The sequence below is a fragment of the Ranitomeya imitator genome, chromosome 7, assembly GCF_032444005.1.
Source record: "Ranitomeya imitator isolate aRanImi1 chromosome 7, aRanImi1.pri, whole genome shotgun sequence".
In the NCBI taxonomy this organism is placed as follows: domain Eukaryota; kingdom Metazoa; phylum Chordata; class Amphibia; order Anura; family Dendrobatidae; genus Ranitomeya; species Ranitomeya imitator.
Window position 1 is genome coordinate 31152133 of NC_091288.1, and position 18752 is coordinate 31170884.

General features: G+C 51.1%; 2 protein-coding genes across 16 annotated transcripts in view; one reads left to right on the plus strand and one right to left on the minus strand.

The window, feature by feature from the left end:
* Positions 1 to 3498, minus strand: part of CCDC148 (coiled-coil domain containing 148) — a 205255-nt gene extending 201757 nt beyond the window's left edge. The window contains exon 1 of one of the 3 annotated variants that reach the window (XM_069732976.1): positions 3392 to 3498. The gene's annotated coding sequence lies outside the window, so the exon portion shown is untranslated. The remainder of the gene's footprint in view (positions 1 to 3391) is intronic. The other 2 variants (XM_069732978.1, XM_069732977.1) reach the window with 2 other exon arrangements.
* Positions 3499 to 3603: 105 nt separating this feature from the next.
* PKP4 (plakophilin 4) overlaps positions 3604 to 18752 on the plus strand; it is a 252906-nt gene continuing 237757 nt past the window's right edge. For 8 of the 13 annotated variants that reach the window (XM_069732981.1, XM_069732983.1, XM_069732986.1 and 5 more), the window contains exon 1: positions 3627 to 3792. The gene's annotated coding sequence lies outside the window, so the exon portion shown is untranslated. Of the gene's footprint in view, positions 3793 to 18752 lie in introns of all 13 variants that reach the window. The other 5 variants (XM_069732987.1, XM_069732985.1, XM_069732994.1 and 2 more) reach the window with 5 other exon arrangements.

The following is an 18752-nucleotide window of genomic DNA, read 5'->3' on the forward strand; positions in this document are numbered from 1 at the left end:
AGCCATCTATAAGCTTCCTGCACTTCTCAGCTGGTATTTTCTCCCACTCTTTCTTTGCAGTTTGTTCAGGCTCTTGAATATTTGCAGGGTTCTTTTTCCCAATGGCAGATTTCAGCTCACCCCAAAGATTTTCAATGGGATTGAAGTCAGGACTCATTGTTGGCCATTTTAAAACAGTCCATTTTTTCTTTTCCAACCATTCCTGTGCAATTTTGGATGGGTACTTTGAGTCATGTCTTGCTGGAGGACCCATGATCTTCAACTCAAACCAAGTTTTCCTACACTGGGTAGGACATTTTGCTCTTTAATCTCTTGATAATTCCCCGATTTCATGATTCCTGTGATACGGCCAGGGCCTCTAGTACCAGACGCAGCAAAGCAATCCCACAGCATTATGGATCCTCCACCATGCTTAACTGTTGGTATGGTGTTCTTTTCCTTCTAAGCTTCATTGTGCCATCTGCAAACAAACTGTTGCTTTGCATTGCCAACAGAGCAGGGAGTTGAATTGATTGGCAATGTACATTCATAGGGCATTGTTTACTTAACACACTGGAATGGGCAATGAGTTGGTAGAGCATTGTTTAGCATCACACATTGGCAGTGCATTAAATTGATAAGGCATTGTTCCATTCCATATGTGTAGAGCATTGAGTTGGTAGGACACTGTTTACTTTCACAAACTGGTAGGGCATTTAGTTAATACTTACCGTATTTTCCGCTTTGTAAGACGCACTTTATTTCCCCCAAATTTGGGGGGGAAATGTGGGTGCGTCGAACAAAGCGGATATACCGCTTACCATTACAGGCTGGGAGGAGGGGGTGTCCGCCGCCGCTACCGCCTGCCGCCGCTGTCGTCCGCCGCCACTGCCGGGGTTGTCCGCTGCTGCCCCGGGTGATGCTGAAGGCTCCGGTGCTGCGGGGGGCTCTGGCGACATTTTGTGAAAGACCAGAGCCCCCCGGCAGTTCTTCCATGCGTTCCAGTATGACTAATTCCGGGAAAATGGCCGCCGGAATCTCGGGAGATGAGATTTCAGCGCTGAGATCTCATCTCTCGAGATTCCGGCGGCCATTTTCCCGGAGTTAGTTCCAGTATGACTGACTCCGGGAAAATGGCCGCCGGAATCTCGGGAGATGAGATTTCAGCGCTGAGATCTCATCTCTCGAGATTCCGGCGGCCATTTTCCCGGAATTAGTCATACTGGAACGCATGGAAGAACTGCCGGGGGGCTCTGGTCTTTCACAAAATGTCGCCAGAGCCCCCCGCAGCACCGGAGACAGCCCTACAGCACAGGAGCCCCCTGCAGACCCCTCATCCCAGCCTGCAGCAAAGGAGCCCCCTGCAGACCCCTCATCCCAGGCTGCAGCACAGGAGCCCCCCTGCAGCACAGGAGCCCCCTGCAGACCCCCTCATCCCAGCCTGCAGCAATGCTCCACTCCTGCCTCCGGCAACGAGCCTGGGACCCTGATCCACCACAACCACAACCCCTGGTAAGTAATAAGACGCATGGATTATAAGACGCCCCACCAATTTATTAAAAAATAGTTTTTTCCTATTTTTCTCCTCAAAATTTGGGGTGCGTCTTATAATCCGGAGCGTCTTACAAAGCGAAAAATACGGTAATTGTTTAATTTCATATTTGTGGGGCAAAGAGTTGGTTGGGCATTGTGTGCTTTCTCACATTGGTAGGGCATTTAATTAGTAGGGCATGGTTTACTTTCACACACTGGTAGGGCATTTAGGTAGTAGGCCATTATTTAATTTCATATCTGTGGGGCATTGAGTTGGTTGGGCACACATTGGTCGGGCACGGACTTGGTCGGCATTGTTTACTATCACACATATCACTAATTTAATTAAACTGTACTAATATTAACATCCCAGCTCATGTGAGGACACCAGGACATTACAGTTTAAACTTAGGGAAAATAAATAAAAATCACACAAATAAATGGGTTTCCCATCCTGCTGTACCTGTGATTTTTTTGTTCACCAAAAGCGAATAGTGATTTTGCACTTTCTCACTGCTTTCTATGAGTGAAAAAAAACGTTGCAAAAACACTGAGGTTATGTGCACACGTTGCGGATTCTCTGCGGATCCGCAGCGTTTTTTGAGGTGCAGAAACGCTGCAGATCCGCAATTGATTTACAGTACAATGTAAATCAATGAGAAAAAAAAATGCTGTGCACACTTTGCGGAAAATCCGCTGCGGAAACGCTGCGGTTTAAAAGAGGAGCATGTCACTTCTTTTTTGTGACTCTGCAGCGTTTTTGTACCCATTCCATTATAGAAAACCGCAGGGGTAAAAAACGCAGCAAATCTGCAAAAAAAAGAAGCAAAAACGCCCAAAAAACGCTGTGGAACCGCACAAAACCCGCGACAAATCCGCAGGTGCGTTTTCTGCCAGGAGAGGCAGAATCCGCACCAGAAATTCCTAAGGATAATCCGCAACGTGTGCACATAGCCTGAAAGAAGCGACATTCTGCAGATTAAAAAACGCAGTTTTCCAATTCAGTAAAAAAAAAAAACAAACAAACAATGGTTCGCAGGAGATTTCTGAGCCGTCATGGCTACTTCTGGCACTGTCAGATGAAGGTTTTAATTTACATTAAAAACCCTGCAGCTAAGGCCACGTTCACATTAGCGTTGCGTCAGGGGCAGCCGCGGCGACGCATGCGTCATGGGCCCCTATATTTAACATGCCGGGCGCATGGACATGCGTTGCTCTTGCGTTTTGTGACGCATGCGTCACTGTGGCCCAACTGTCAGGGCGCAGTGGACGCTGCATGATGCAGTTTTTTCTGCGCCAAAAATTATGCAAAAGTGAACGCATGCGTCACAAAAAGCTGCGTTGTGCATGCGTTGTGCGTTGCGTCGCCGACGCTGCCCCGCACAACGCTAATGTGAACGTAGCCTAAACAAATGCGACGTGTGAACACGGCCTGACCACTGCGGGAACTGTAAAATACGCAGCGTGAAAACCTCCTGGTGTGACCGTCCCCTTACTGCCCCTCTATGGGGCGGATTGTCACCACCTCAAACTAAATCACAGCCACGTCCAAGTCGGTATTTTTATTTTTTTCGCATTGACGTGATGTTCACGGCACAAAACAGACCGAAAACGGATGTGACGCGGATCCGGAGCACGGAGGCGGCAGCTGGTTTCTCTGCGGCCCGGGTCTGACCATACATGAGGGATGCACTCGGTTGTCAGCGCCCATCCCCCGCTCCTCCTGGATTCCGTCACCAGGGGGCGACAACGAGCTCAGAAAAGACGGAAAATATCACATCCGATTCATCCTGATGGCAGAAAACGTCCAGTCAGGATAATCACACCTGCCGCTGCGACACCGCACGTCGTGTCCTGGTCGCGATATGATGACACGTACCTGTGAGTCAGCGGGAATTCCGGCCTCTGTCGCGATACACTCGGGATAAATGTCCCGTGCCAGCACAAAAAGCTCCTCCCACTTCCAGTCAACAGCATCGGTAACCGAGGCAACGGGACCCCGGTATCTGATTGGCAGGTTTGGATCTAAGGGGGTTGTCCAATAAGGTAACAGAGAGGGCGCGTTTTGTCCAATGAGAGGAGGGGAGCAGAGCGGCTGCGCCGTGACGTCACACGGCTGGGAGCCCGGCGCTGCTGCCGCTGCGGTGTGCTCGCTAGTGGGGACTGGGCTCCCGCACCATGGACACGGGGTAAGAGTCCGCCCGAGGAGCGGGGCTGCCGGCGGCTGCGGACACTCATGAAGCTGCGGGATCCGGTGCCCGGGGAGACGCGAGCAGGCAGGTAAGTGCGTGCTGCTTATGTGGACGGGATCACGAGTGTGTGGAGCCGGCTCCCGCCCCTCCGCCGCCGCTGCAGGATCCTGGCTCCGCCGCTCCCGCTCTGGAACTTCTCTGTGTGCGGCTCTGGAGACCGCGCTGCGACTTTATCAGGGATCACTGCCTGCACGTACGGATGTTCCCCCTCCCCCAGGACGCAGACCTCGGCCCCTGGTCCGGCTGCTGGCGCCCACCGGGCAAATGCCCACCGCAAGGGCAAGAACCAACTGCCGGGGGCGAGGACCTACAGGGCAGGGGCCACCACCGAGGACCTACAGGGCAGGGGCCACCGCCGAGGACCTACAGGGCAGGGGCCACGGCCGAGGACCTACAGGGCAGGGGCCACGGCCGAGGACCTACAGGGCAGGGGCCACGGCCGAGGACCTACAGGGCAGGGGCGACGGCCGAGGACCTACAGGGCAGGGGCGACGGCCGAGGACCTACAGGGCAGGGGCGACGGCCGAGGACCTACAGGGCAGGGGCGACGGCCGAGGACCTACAGGGCAGGGGCGACGGCCGAGGACCTACAGGGCAGGGGCGACGGCCGAGGACCTACAGGGCAGGGGCGACGGCCGAGGACCTACAGGGCAGGGGCGACGGCCGAGGACCTACAGGGCAGGGGCGACGGCCGAGGACCTACAGGGCAGGGGCGACGGCCGAGGACCTACAGGGCAGGGGCGACGGCCGAGGACCTACAGGGCAGGGGCGACGGCCGAGGACCTACAGGGCAGGGGCGACGGCCGAGGACCTACAGGGCAGGGGCCACGGCCGAGGACCTACAGGGCAGGGGCCACGGCCGAGGACCTACAGGGCAGGGGCCACGGCCGAGGACCTACAGGGCAGGGGCCACGGCCGAGGACCTACAGGGCAGGGGCCACGGCCGAGGACCTACAGGGCAGGGGCCACCGCCGAGGACCTACAGGGCAGGGGCCACCGCCGAGGGGCGAGGACCTACAGGGCAGGTGGCCACCGCGAGTGACTAGGATTTACAAGGCAGGTGCCCATTACTAGGGCAAGGGCCTAGAAGACAGGTACACACACTGGGGGGGTGGGGCAAGGAAGCGGCGAGGACCTACTAGTCTGGTGCCCACCCCCGAGGAGAAAGGACCTACAGGGCAGGAGGCCACCGCCGAGGGGCGAGGACCTACAGGGCAGGTGGCCACCGCGAGTGGCTAGGATTTACAAGGCAGGTGCCCATTACTAGGGCAAGGGCCTAGAAGACAGGTACACACACTGGGGGGGTGGGGCAAGGAAGCGGCGAGGACCTGCTAGTCTGGTGCCCACCCCCGAGGAGAAAGGACCTACAGGGCAGGAGGCCACCGCCGAGGGGCGAGGACCTACAGGGCAGGGGGCCACGGCCGAGGGGCGAGGACCTACAGGGCAGGGGCCACCGCCGGGGGGCGAGGACCTACAGGGCAGGGGCCACCGCCGGGGGGCGAGGACCTACAGGGCAGGGGCCACCGCCGGGGGGCGAGGACCTACAGGGCAGGGGCCACCGCAGAGGGGCGAGGACCTACAGGGCAGGGGCCACCGCCGAGGGGCGAGGACCTACAGGGCAGGGGCCACCGCCAAGGTCCTACAGGGCAGGGGCCACCGCCGAGGACCTTCAGTGCAGGGGCCACCGCCGAGGGGCGAGGACCTAGTTCAGGGCAGGCGGCCATGGCCGAGGGCCTACAGGGCAGGTGGCCACGCTGAGGGGTGCAGACCTACAGGGCAGGTGGCCACCGCGAGTGACTAGGATTTACAAGGCAGGTGCCCATTACTAGGGCAAGGGCCTAGAAGACAGGTACACACACCGGGGGGGGCAAGGAAGCGGCGAGGACCTACTAGTCTGGTGCCAACCCACGAGGAGAAAGGACCTACAGGGCAGGTGCCCATCGCCAGGGGGGGCGGACAGACCTACAAGACAGGTGCCAAGAGGCATGGACCGCCAGGACAGATGTCCCTCCGAGGATATCCTGTGATACTGTCTACTTACAGGACATACCAAACAGGAGCCCAATGTTTAGGTCCCACTCTACAGATGCCTACTCCTAGAGCAAGGACCCACTGGGCAGGTGCCCACCTCTAGATCGCGGTCCCACTGAACAGGGGCCCGCCAGTAGGACAAAATCCCACTTTGTACATGGCCCTGAAATGGTAAGGATGCGGTGGGCTGGTACCCACTGCTGGGGCATGGACCTTCTCCCCTGGTGCCCATCATTAAGGCAAGGTCTCTCTGTGCCAGTGCCCATCACTAGGCCATGCATGCTATGGAACCTGTCACTAGGCAAGGTTCCACCAGAAAGACCTTCTAACCAAATGTTTGCCCTCCTCGTAGGGTAACGTTTCTTGTTGGACCCCTAGAACAAGCTTCTGCCTGGCATCCTGAGCCCACAGGGCCAATACCCACTGACTCCAGTGACTTCAGGACCTGCTGTGCCGGAATGTCACATGGTACACGTCTCCCCTAGTGTGTCCCTCTGGTGCCAGTATCTGCCGGTCTCATCTGTGATTCCTCCTCGCTCCTGGTGGTACCCACTCGTGCCACTCTCGCACATCTCCACTACACGAGGCTGCTGGATACTATGACGGTTGTGTGTCCTTGTGTGGATCCTAAAGTCACCCGGCACTCTGACATCTTGTGGTTTTGACCTGTTTACCCAAGGAGGATGTATTTTTTTTTTTTGCTTTGCTCTCCAAGGTGGGACTGAACTGTGGCCATCGTGTTTGATATTTCAGACTTTCCTGCTCTCTCATTTTGTGCAGGACTGTGCCCATGTGATGGCCGCCCGCTGTGCCACCTCGCCAGTGCTTGGGTTACTCATCTTACGTTGGCAGTATATGAAGTTTTACTAGAAGCTGTTTCTGCAGCGAGGTGCCCGCCTGTGCCAACCATCCTGCGATGATGAAGGTCACCACCGATCCTGCACGGTGCCGGATAATTGCCTGTCCACATGAGATGTGACCGCTCTCGGCTGCTTGTCATTACATAGCTGGCTCTCGTGTTGACCCCGTGCCCCTTCTGCATTGGCTCCTTGAGAAATAAGGGAGGGGGGATCCTGAAGGTTGTGAGAAAATAAATGCAACTACTGCAGCGTTGCAGACAGGAAGGTGCTGACGCTGGGCAGGTGTGTGCACTTCTGGAGGCATGCCAGGAATGTATAGGGGGATCCAGGGTTTGCAGCCCACTGCTTGGGGCATACTATTGCCAAGGGTCCCTACACTACAGGATCATGGCATCAGAGATTGCACACAAGCCCCTCCGTGTAAATCATTTATTCACAGTGATGCCTTTTTTTTTTTTTTTTTTTTTTTCTTCTGCTGTGGTTGTCTGACAGATGCAGCAGAGCTGAGTGCGTCTCTGCAGAATCTGGTTCTGCTACATCAGTGTATATATGGTACATTCTGAAGGTCACACTCTCCTCTGGGTGTCTAAGGGTTAATGAGGCAGCTGTATGATTTCTTCAACTCCCGTCTCCTCCTCTCCGATCAGTCTGATTCATTCTTTGCTGTGTGGCGCCGTGCCAGCGCTTCACATTGATAAAGATCGTAATGTGTGGGGTTTATGGGAGCGTTATATCAGCGTGCGTTATATACCGACTGCTCCAATATACCGTACATCCTGCCTTGTGCGTCTCCCGCTAATATGTACCGTGCATCCTGCCTCGTGCGTCTCCCGCTAACGTATACCCTGCATCCTGCCTCGTGCGTCTCCCGCTAACGTATACCGTGCATCCTGCCTCGTGCGTCTCCCGCTAACGTATACCCTGCATCCTGCCTCGTGCGTCTCCCGCTAACGTATACCGTGCATCCTGCCTCGTGCGTCTCCCGCTAACGTATACCGTGCATCCTGCCTCGTGCGTCTCCCGCTAATATATACCGTGCATCCTGCCTCGTGCGTTTCCCGCTAATATATACCGTGCATCCTGCCTCGTGCGTTTCCCGCTAATATATACCGTGCATCCTGCCTCGTGCGTTTCCTGCTAATATATACCGTGCATCTTGCCTCGTGCGTCTCCCGCTAACGTATACCGTGCATCCTGCCTCGTGCGTCTCCCGCTAACGTATACCCTGCATCCTGCCTCGTGCGTCTCCCGCTAATATATACCGTGCATCCTGCCTCGTGCGTCTCCCGCTAACGTATACCGTGCATCCTGCCTCGTGCGTCTCCCGCTAATATGTACCGTGCATCCTGCCTCGTGCGTCTCCCGCTAATATGTACCGTGCATCCTGCCTCGTGCGGCTCCCGCTAATATTTACCGTGCATCCTGCCTCGTGCGTCTCCCGCTAACGTATACCATGCATCCTGCCTTGTGCGTCTCCCACTAATATGTACCGTGCATCCTGCCTCGTGCGTCTCCCGCTAACGTATATCCTGCCTCGTGCGTCTCCCGCTAACGTATACCCTGCATCCTGCCTCGTGCGTCTCCCGCTAACGTATACCCTGCATCCTGCCTCGTGCGTCTCCCGCTAACGTATACCCTGCATCCTGCCTCGTGCGTCTCCCGCTAACGTATACTGTGCATCCTGCCTCGTGCGTCTCCCGCTGCCGTGCGTCCTGCCTCGTGCGTCTCCCGCTGCCGTTCGTCCTGCCATATCATCTATCCGTGTTGCACAGTCCATAGTCTGCTGGGAGTTCATACTTTGGGCCTAATTCCTAGTTTTTTTTTGTGTAGAAGAAAAAAAAATGGACTGTCTCTCATCAGTGCGTTGGATTAAATTTTCATATTTTTGGTCAAAGTGTCCATTTTTCTTTTGCATAAAAAAAAATAAACCCTCAAATAAATCCAAGATTCTCTTATCTGTTAGTAAAAATGGTGGTCTTCCACTCTTTCTGGCATCTAATGACCAGTTATGGATTAAAATAATATAAGCGGATGTTACTCCCCCTCCCCAGGTCCACTGTCACCTCTCTGCCACTGCTCCAGTGTCTGTTTACTGGCTGCATCGGGGAAGTCAAAACTATAAATTGTGATTGGCTGCAGCAATCACTGGCTGCTGAGTGATTGGCCGCAGTGGTGATATGCATTGTAGTAGTGATGTCACCGCTGCAGCTGGTAACCAGACCAGAGCAGCGTAGAGGCAGCGCTGGACCCTGGGAGGGCGAGTAACATCTGATGGTATTTTAATTCAGCACTAGTCATTAGAAGCCACAAATCTGTAAGTAGAAGACCACTTAAAGAAAAATGGCTTTCTGGATTATTGCAGGATTTTCCCGTTGGAACCATTACTTCTAGGTGACTGTGTACACAAATGTTGGCACACTGGATGCCTATAGGCCTGTAGGAACCCTAATGCTGAAAGTTCTCTGATCTGATAATGTTTGGAATAACCGTTTATCACCTATCCTTAGGGTCTTCGCGCTGGGACACCCAGCGATCCTGAGAATGGGGCCCTGACATGTCCCATTCATTCGTTCTCTGGGAATGCTGGAGGACTCTGGTCCATCGGCCTTGTTACTAGTGCCTGCTCACCGAGTCTCGTACCTATTCTGAGATTTCCTGCTGTTAGATATTGTCGGTTGGCGCGATGGTATCGGAGCTTCACGTGACGTCACACCAGTCCCGTTAAACAAAAGCTGTGCCCATTGGACCAGAGTCCCATGAATCGATCCGCTCCTCTTTAATCGCAAATGTTGAATCAGGACAAGGGGGATGGATGTGGAAAGCCCGAACGTCCACTGTGGCCAACGTAAAAGGGAATGAAAAAGGACAAACTGTTAAAAAAAAGAAAAAAAAAAAAGACCTAAAAAGACACCAATGAATAGATGACTGTGCTGCAAAGAAAAAGACTGGTGCAAAAGCAATAATGAATAGTTCCTGTAGTCCGACTGTCACTGTTGGGAATAACCACATTGATGTTCATGGTGGGCCTAAATGTCCATGGGTTCAGTATGTGGACTGTTATGGCTGGCAATCAGGCAACACAGCGTGCAGTAATCAGCGCACATACAGAGATCTGGCAATAACCAAAAACAATAGGACGAGCTCTGAGACGTGGAATCTCTGTAGACTGCAGTACCTGATCTATCCTCACACAACTATAAGCAGCAGTGGATTGCGCCTAACAACTACCTATGCAACTCGGCACTGCCTGAGGAGCTGACTAGCCTGAAGATAGAAATACAAGCCTGACTTACCTCAGAGAAATACCCCAAAGGAATAGGCAGCCCCCCACATATAATGACTGTTAGCAAGATGAAAAGACAAACGTAGGAATGAAATAGATTCAGCAAAGTGAGGCCCGATATTCTAGACAGAGCGAGGATAGCAAAGAGAACTATGCAGTCTACAAAAAACCCTAAAACGAAAACCACGCAAAGGGGCAAAAAGACCCACCGTGCCGAACTAACAGCACGGCGGTGCACCCCTCTGCTTCTCAGAGCTTCCAGCAAAAGACAATAGCAAGCTGGACAGAAAAAAAACAGAAAACAAACTAGAAGCACTTATCTAGCAGAGCAGCAGGCCCAAGGAAAGATGCAGTAGCTCAGATCCAACACTGGAACATTGACAAGGAGCAAGGAAGACAGACTCAGGTGGAGCTAAATAGCAAGGCAGCCAACGAGCTCACCAAAACACCTGAGGGAGGAAGCCCAGAGACTGCAATACCACTTGTGACCACAGAAGTGAACTCAGCCACAGAAGTCACAACAGTACCCCCCCCTTGAGGAGGGGTCACCGAACCCTCACCAGAACCCCCAGGCCGACCAGGATGAGCCACATGAAAGGCACGAACAAGATCTGGGGCATGGACATCAGAGGCAAAAACCCAGGAATTATCTTCCTGAGCATAACCCTTCCATTTGACCAGATACTGGAGTTTCCGTCTAGAGACACGAGAATCCAAAATCTTCTCCACAATATACTCCAATTCCCCCTCCACCAAAACAGGGGCAGGAGGCTCCACAGATGGAACCATAGGTGCCACGTATCTCCTCAACAACGACCTATGGAATACATTATGTATGGAAAAGGAGTCTGGGAGGGTCAGACGAAAAGACACCGGATTGAGAATCTCAGAAATCCTATACGGACCAATAAAACGAGGTTTAAATTTAGGAGAGGAAACCTTCATAGGAATATGACGAGAAGATAACCAAACCAAATCCCCAACACGAAGTCGGGGTCCCACACGGCGTCTGCGATTAGCGAAAAGCTGAGCCTTCTCCTGGGACAAGGTCAAATTGTCCACTACCTGAGTCCAGATCTGCTGCAACCTGTCCACCACAGAATCCACACCAGGACAGTCCGAAGACTCAACCTGTCCTGAAGAGAAACGAGGATGGAACCCAGAATTGCAGAAAAATGGAGAGACCAAGGTAGCCGAGCTGGCCCGATTATTAAGGGCGAACTCAGCCAACGGCAAAAATGACACCCAATCATCCTGGTCAGCGGAAACAAAACATCTCAGATATGTTTCCAAGGTCTGATTGGTTCGTTCGGTCTGGCCATTAGTCTGAGGATGGAAGGCCGAGGAGAAAGATAGGTCAATGCCCATCCTACCACAAAAGGCTCGCCAGAACCTCGAGACAAACTGGGAACCTCTGTCAGAAACAATATTCTCAGGAATGCCATGTAAACGAACCACATGCTGGAAGAACAAAGGCACCAAATCAGAGGAGGAAGGCAATTTAACCAAGGGCACCAGATGGACCATTTTAGAAAAGCGATCACAGACCACCCAAATGACCGACATTTTTTGAGAAACGGGAAGGTCAGAAATGAAATCCATCGAAATATGTGTCCAAGGCCTCTTCGGGACCGGCAAGGGCAAAAGCAACCCACTGGCACGTGAACAGCAGGGCTTAGCCCTAGCACAAATTCCACAGGACTGCACAAAAGCACGCACATCCCGTGACAGAGATGGCCACCAGAAGGATCTAGCAACCAACTCCCTGGTACCAAAGATTCCTGGATGACCGGCCAGCACCGAACAATGAAGTTCAGAGATAACTTTACTAGTCCACCTATCAGGGACGAACAGTTTCTCGGCCGGACAACGATCAGGTTTCTTAGCCTGAAATTTCTGCAACACTCTCCGCAAATCAGGGGAGATGGCAGACACAATGACTCCTTCCTTGAGGATACTCGCCGGCTCAGATAACCCCGGAGAGTCGGGCACAAAACTCCTAGACAGAGCATCCGCCTTCACATTTTTAGAGCCCGGAAGGTATGAAATCACAAAATCAAAACGAGCAAAAAATAACGACCAACGGGCCTGTCTAGGATTCAAGCGCTTGGCAGACTCGAGATAAGTCAAGTTCTTATGATCAGTCAATACCACCACGCGATGCTTAGCACCCTCAAGCCAATGACGCCACTCCTCGAATGCCCACTTCATGGCCAGCAACTCTCGGTTGCCCACATCATAATTACGCTCAGCAGCAGAAAATTTCCTGGAAAAGAAAGCACATGGTTTGAACACTGAGCAACCAGAACCTCTCTGTGACAAAACCGCCCCTGCACCAATCTCAGAAGCATCAACCTCGACCTGGAACGGAAGAGAAACATCAGGTTGACACAACACAGGGGCACAGCAAAAACGACGCTTCAACTCCTGAAAAGCTTCCACGGCAGCAGAAGACCAATTAACCAAATCAGCACCCTTCTTGGTCAAATCGGTCAATGGTCTGGCAATGCTAGAAAAATTACAGATGAAGCGACGATAAAAATTAGCAAAGCCCAGGAATTTCTGCAGACTTTTTAGAGATGTCGGCTGAGTCCAATCCTGGATGGCCTGAACCTTAACCGGATCCATCTCGATAGTAGAAGGGGAAAAGATGAACCCCAAAAATGAAACTTTCTGCACACCGAAGAGACACTTTGATCCCTTCACGAACAAGGAATTAGCACGCAGTACCTGGAAAACCATTCTGACTTGCTTCACATGAGACTCCCAATCATCTGAGAAGATCAAAATGTCATCCAAGTAAACAATCAAGAATTTATCCAGATACTCACGGAAAATGTCATGCATAAAAGACTGAAAAACAGATGGAGCATTGGCAAGTCCGAACGGCATCACCAGATACTCAAAATGACCCTCGGGCGTATTAAATGCCGTTTTCCATTCATCTCCCTGCCTGATTCTCACCAGATTATACGCACCGCGAAGATCAATCTTAGTAAACCAACTAGCCCCCTTAATCCGAGCAAACAAGTCAGAAATCAATGGCAAGGGATACTGAAACTTAACAGTGATCTTATTAAGAAGGCGGTAATCAATACACGGTCTTAGCGAACCATCCTTCTTGGCTACAAAAAAGAACCCTGCTCCCAATGGTGACGACGATGGGCGAATATGTCCCTTCTCCAGGGACTCCTTCACATAACTGCGCATAGCGGTGTGTTCAGGTACGGACAAATTAAATAAACGACCCTTAGGGAATTTACTACCAGGAATCAAATCGATAGCACAATCACAATTCCTATGCGGAGGTAGGGCATCAGACTTGGACTCTTCAAATACATCCTGAAAGTCCGACAAGAACTCTGGGATGTCAGAAGGAATGGATGACGAAATAGACAAAAATGGAACATCACCATGTACTCCCTGACAACCCCAGCTGGTTACCGACATAGAGTTCCAATCCAATACTGGATTATGGGTTTGTAGCCATGGCAACCCCAACACGACCACATCATGCAAATTATGCAGTACCAGAAAGCGAATAACTTCCTGATGTGCAGGAGCCATGCACATGGTCAGCTGGGCCCAGTACTGAGGCTTATTCTTGGCCAAAGGTGTAGCATCAATTCCTCTCAACGGAATAGGACACCGCAAAGGCTCCAAGAAAAATCCACAACGTTTAGCATAATCCAAATCCATCAGATTCAGGGCAGCGCCTGAATCCACAAACGCCATGACAGAATACGATGACAAAGAGCACATTAAGGTAATGGACAAAAGGAATTTGGACTGTACAGTACCAATAACGGCAGAGCTATCGAACCGCCTAGTGCGTTTAGGACAATTAGAAATAGCATGAGTAGAATCACCACAATAGAAACACAGTCTGTTCAGACGTCTGTGTTCTTGCCGTTCTACTTTAGTCATAGTCCTGTCGCACTGCATAGGCTCAGGTTTACTCTCAGGCAGTACCGCCAGATGGTGCACAGATTTACGCTCACGCAAGCGACGACCGATCTGAATGGCCAAGGACATAGACTCATTCAAACCAGCAGGCATAGGAAATCCCACCATTACATCCTTAAGAGCTTCAGAGAGACCCTTTCTGAACAAAGCCGCTAGTGCAGATTCATTCCACAGAGTGAGTACTGACCATTTCCTAAATTTCTGACAATATACTTCTACATCATCCTGACCCTGGCATAAAGCCAGCAGATTTTTCTCAGCCTGATCCACTGAATTAGGCTCATCGTAAAGCAATCCGAGCGCCAGGAAAAATGCATCAACATTACTCAATGCAGAATCTCCTGGTGCAAGAGAAAACGCCCAGTCCTGTGGGTCGCCGCGCAAAAAAGAAATAATAATCAAAACCTGTTGAATAGGATTACCAGAAGAATGAGGTTTCAAGGCCAAAAATAGCTTACAATTATTTCTGAAGCTCAGGAACTTAGTTCTGTCACCAAAAAACAAATCAGGAATCGGAATTCTTGGTTCTAGCATCGATTTCTGATCAATAGTATCTTGAATCTTTTGTACATTTACAACGAGATTATCCATTGAGGAGCACAGAGCCTGAATATCCATGTCCACAGCTGTGTCCTGAAGCACTCTAATGTCTAGGGGAAAAAAAAGACTGAAGACAGAGCTAAGAAAAAAAAATGATGTCAGGATTTCTTTTTTCCCTCTATTGGGAATCATTGGTGGGGCTCCTTGTACTGTTATGGCTGGCAATCAGGCAACACAGCGTGCAGTAATCAGCGCACATACAGAGATCTGGCAATAACCAAAAACAATAGGACGAGCTCTGAGACGTGGAATCTCTGTAGACTGCAGTACCTGATCTATCCTCACACAACTATAAGCAGCAGTGGATTGCGCCTATCACTACCTATGCAACTCGGCACTGCCTGAGGAGCTGACTAGCCTGAAGATAGAAATACAAGCCTGACTTACCTCAGAGAAATACCCCAAAGGAATAGGCAGCCCCCCACATATAATGACTGTTAGCAAGATGAAAAGACAAACGTAGGAATGAAATAGATTCAGCAAAGTGAGGCCCGATATTCTAGACAGAGCGAGGATAGCAAAGAGAACTATGCAGTCTACAAAAAACCCTAAAACGAAAACCACGCAAAAGGGGCAAAAAGACCCACCGTGCCGAACTAACAGCACGGCGGTGCACCCCTTTGCTTCTCAGAGCTTCCAGCAAAAGTTAATAGCAAGCTGGACAGGAAAAACAGAAAACAAACTAGAAGCACTTATCTAGCAGAGCAGCAGGCCCAAGGAAAGATGCAGTAGCTCAGATCCAACACTGGAACATTGACAAGGAGCAAGGAAGACAGACTCAGGTGGAGCTAAATAGCAAGGCAGCCAACGAGCTCACCAAAACACCTGAGGGAGGAAGCCCAGAGACTGCAATACCACTTGTGACCACAGAAGTGAACTCAGCCACAGAATTCACAACAGTGGACCCCTTCTAGTGGACCCCGGCTCTAATAGTTAGGTTATGTGCACACGTTCAGGATTTCTTGCAGAAATTTCCTGAGCAAAACTGGACATTTTCTGCAAGAAATCCGCATGCGTTTTTGGTGTGGTTTTTTTGCAGATTTTTCCGGAGGTTCCCAATGCAATAATATAGTGGGAAATCCACAAAAAATCCGCAAAATTTAAAATGAACATGCTGCGTTTTTACTGCGATGCGTTTTTTTCGCAGAAAAAAATGCATCATGTGCACAAAAATTGCAGAATGCATTCTAAATGATGGGATGCATAATGTATGCGTTTTTTTCTCGATTTTATAGCGAAAAAACACGAAAAATCTGCAACTTGTGCACACAGCTTGTGAGAGTGATTCCTCCCAAGTTCTATGGTGGTCGTATGTACAGCAGTGGTCCCATCACAAGGTCTCACAGGAGTTTCTTCTGGATAGAACCCTGTATTATGCTACGTTCACATTTGCGTCTTTGGGCGCAGCATCGTCGACGGATACCGACGCATGCGTCATGCGACCCTATCTTTAACATGGGGGGGCGCATGGACATGCGCCGGTATGCGTTTTGAAGCGTTGTACGACACATGCGTCATTTGGGCGCACCAGACAGGGCGCGCCCGACGCTACAATGTAGCATTTTGCTGCGCAAAATTTCCGATTAAAAACGCATGCAACGCACTTGCGTCGTACATGCGCCAAAAAAAGCACATTAGTGTCTCTGTTAAACGCATAGTGTGCAGGTGCCTGCGATGACATGCGTTGTACGACGCATGCACCTTTTCAGTAAAAACACATTGATGAAGTGTCTAGACAGTAAAAACATGTTAGGACAACGCATGCATCAAAAAACGCTGCATTGTGTATATGCGTTTTGGGTTGCGTCGACAACGCTGCGCCCAAAGACGCAAATGTGAACGTAGCTTTAGATGCGCAGAGACCCAGGACTATGCTGGATATGACATTCAGTGGTCTAAAAAGAGGGGAAATGGTTATGAAAGGAAGGCTCTGATCCTGGGGTGGTGTCAGGATAAGGAGGAGGCAGAACCGTCTGATCGCCTGTAATTGCTGGGTGTGCCACTCACTCCAAAACATTGACCCAGCGGGAGCCAAAACTCCTGGCAGAAGTACAGATCTGAATATACACAGCTGGCTTTTACTTTGCAGCCGGCATAGAAACGAGTACAGGAAAGTTTAGTAATAAGGTGGCGAACGCACGACCCGGTATTGTCCTCTGCTGCAATATCCAGGGACAAGATTCAACGAGAGCATAGGGTTATGTCAGGCCACATGGTGGCTGCTGTCCCTATTCACTAGCCGTGGTGAGAGAACTTTATTTTGGTTGTAGGAGTTGTGAAGATAGTGGAAGATTGCTTGTAAATCCCCTGAGTATGCAGTGGTCGGCGAAACCTGCAAGGCATTCTGGGAGTTAGTGTCAGCGCTGCAGAGCAGTGCCGTCGGTCAGGGATCACTGCCCTGTAGCATTCGGTCAGGTGCGGTAAAACGACCACTTTAGGCTAGGTTCACACTAGCGTTGCGCCGCCCTGCGTCGGCGACGCAACGCGCGACGCACGTAAAAACGCGCGCAAACGCGCGCAAAAACGCGCGCGTTTTGCGACGCGTGCGTCGTTTTTGACGAAAATCGGACGCACAGAAAATGCTACAATGTAGCGTTTTCTTGCGTCCGACGCTAGCGTCGGAAACGACGCACGTGGCGAAAAACGCCACCAAAACAACGCACGCGTCCCCTATGTTAAACATAGGGGCGCGTCGCCGCTGCGTCGCCGGCGCAACAGCGACGCACATTGGCGGAACGCCAATGTGAACGTAGCCTTAGTTTAGCATTAGACTCCTTGTACGATCTGTCTGTTTACACCGGCCTGCGGAGGTACTGAGATGAATAAAATGGGTCGCGTTGTCCCCATAAACCCTCCTGTCGGGTGAAATTTAGAGACTTCTGCGCCCCCCGGGCTTAGGGTATAACTGGTAGCAATGAGCGGTAGCTTTTCCGTTTTGGTGGAGTTCATCATTTCTACGGAGCGAGAGAAGATTGTGTCCTACTGAGCGGCTTCGGAAATTCAGCAAACCCAGATGTTGGAAATAAGCCGCGTGCCTGGACGCCCGTAGCTGAGCTGACAACTCTGTCTCCGAGGGATTATGGCGGATCACGCGCTGCTTTATACTCGGGAAGATTTAAGCCTCCGCTCTGTTAATTCAGCACTGGCTCTCTCCACCGCCGACCACTATGGAAGCTCCGGTGCCTTGGAGCTGAATCATTTGATAACTCTGCTGGTTTTTTTTTTCCCCCCCCCATTTTTTGTTCTTTAATTTTTTTTTTTTTTAATAATTTTATAAGAAACGTAGTTCCATTTGGAAAACAAAAAAGTGACATTTTGTGTGGCCAGTAATTCTATGAAAAGTGGATCGTATATGAGAGCGGTGCTGTCTGATAAGTTGGCATTGGGTGCGGGTCGGTCCCCTCTGTTCCCGCGGTGGGATTCCCATCAATGTGACAGACCTATTCCCATCTTATCGCCTTATTTCTAATTTTTATAGAGTACTTTCAGGGAGGATGACATTTTGCCTACGCCCCATCTGTAGATTTCGCGCCCTTCACATCCGGTTCCCCCCCATGAATGTCCAGTTGGAGAGATTTGCCAACTCTCCCTGACGCATTGAAGGTCTCGGCTTTTCCCAGGACCCTCCTGAATGTTTCAGCAGTTCGGAAGTATCTAAGACCGTGGTTGTCTACTGAGTGACGGCTCGGTTGATGGCTATCTCTTGTGTATGGCCGGTTTTAGGACTGTAGAGGTCCATGAGATCAGATTCGCACCAATACGCCGGTTCCTGCTCTCGGGGAGCCTGGATGTCACAGGACGGTTCTGCGCTCAGCTCACCTTCATCCTGGGTGTTTTCCTGACCTTAGTTGGCACAATAGACCTCCAACGTTTTTAGAACAAGTTTGTTCAAAATAATTTTAATTATTTGCATTGGTTGATCCTCATCCTTCACTTTTAGTCTGGCAGCTGTAATAAATTGCCTGTATTTTCCTGCTTTTCTTGCCTGCAGTCATTTTGCATTGTGCCTCAGATCTGGCAGCAATGGGCTGTGTGTGTTTTAGGCTGTGTGCACACAATGCGGATTTAGTGCGGATCCGCAGCAGATTTGTCCGTGCAGAAACGCTGCAGATCCGCACTGTGACTTACAGTACAATGTAAATCAATGTGGAAAAAAAAAAGCTGTGCTAACGGTGCGGAAAAATCAGCACGGATCTGCAGCATTTCTGCACCCTTCCATTATAGAAATCCACAGGGGTAAAAACAGCA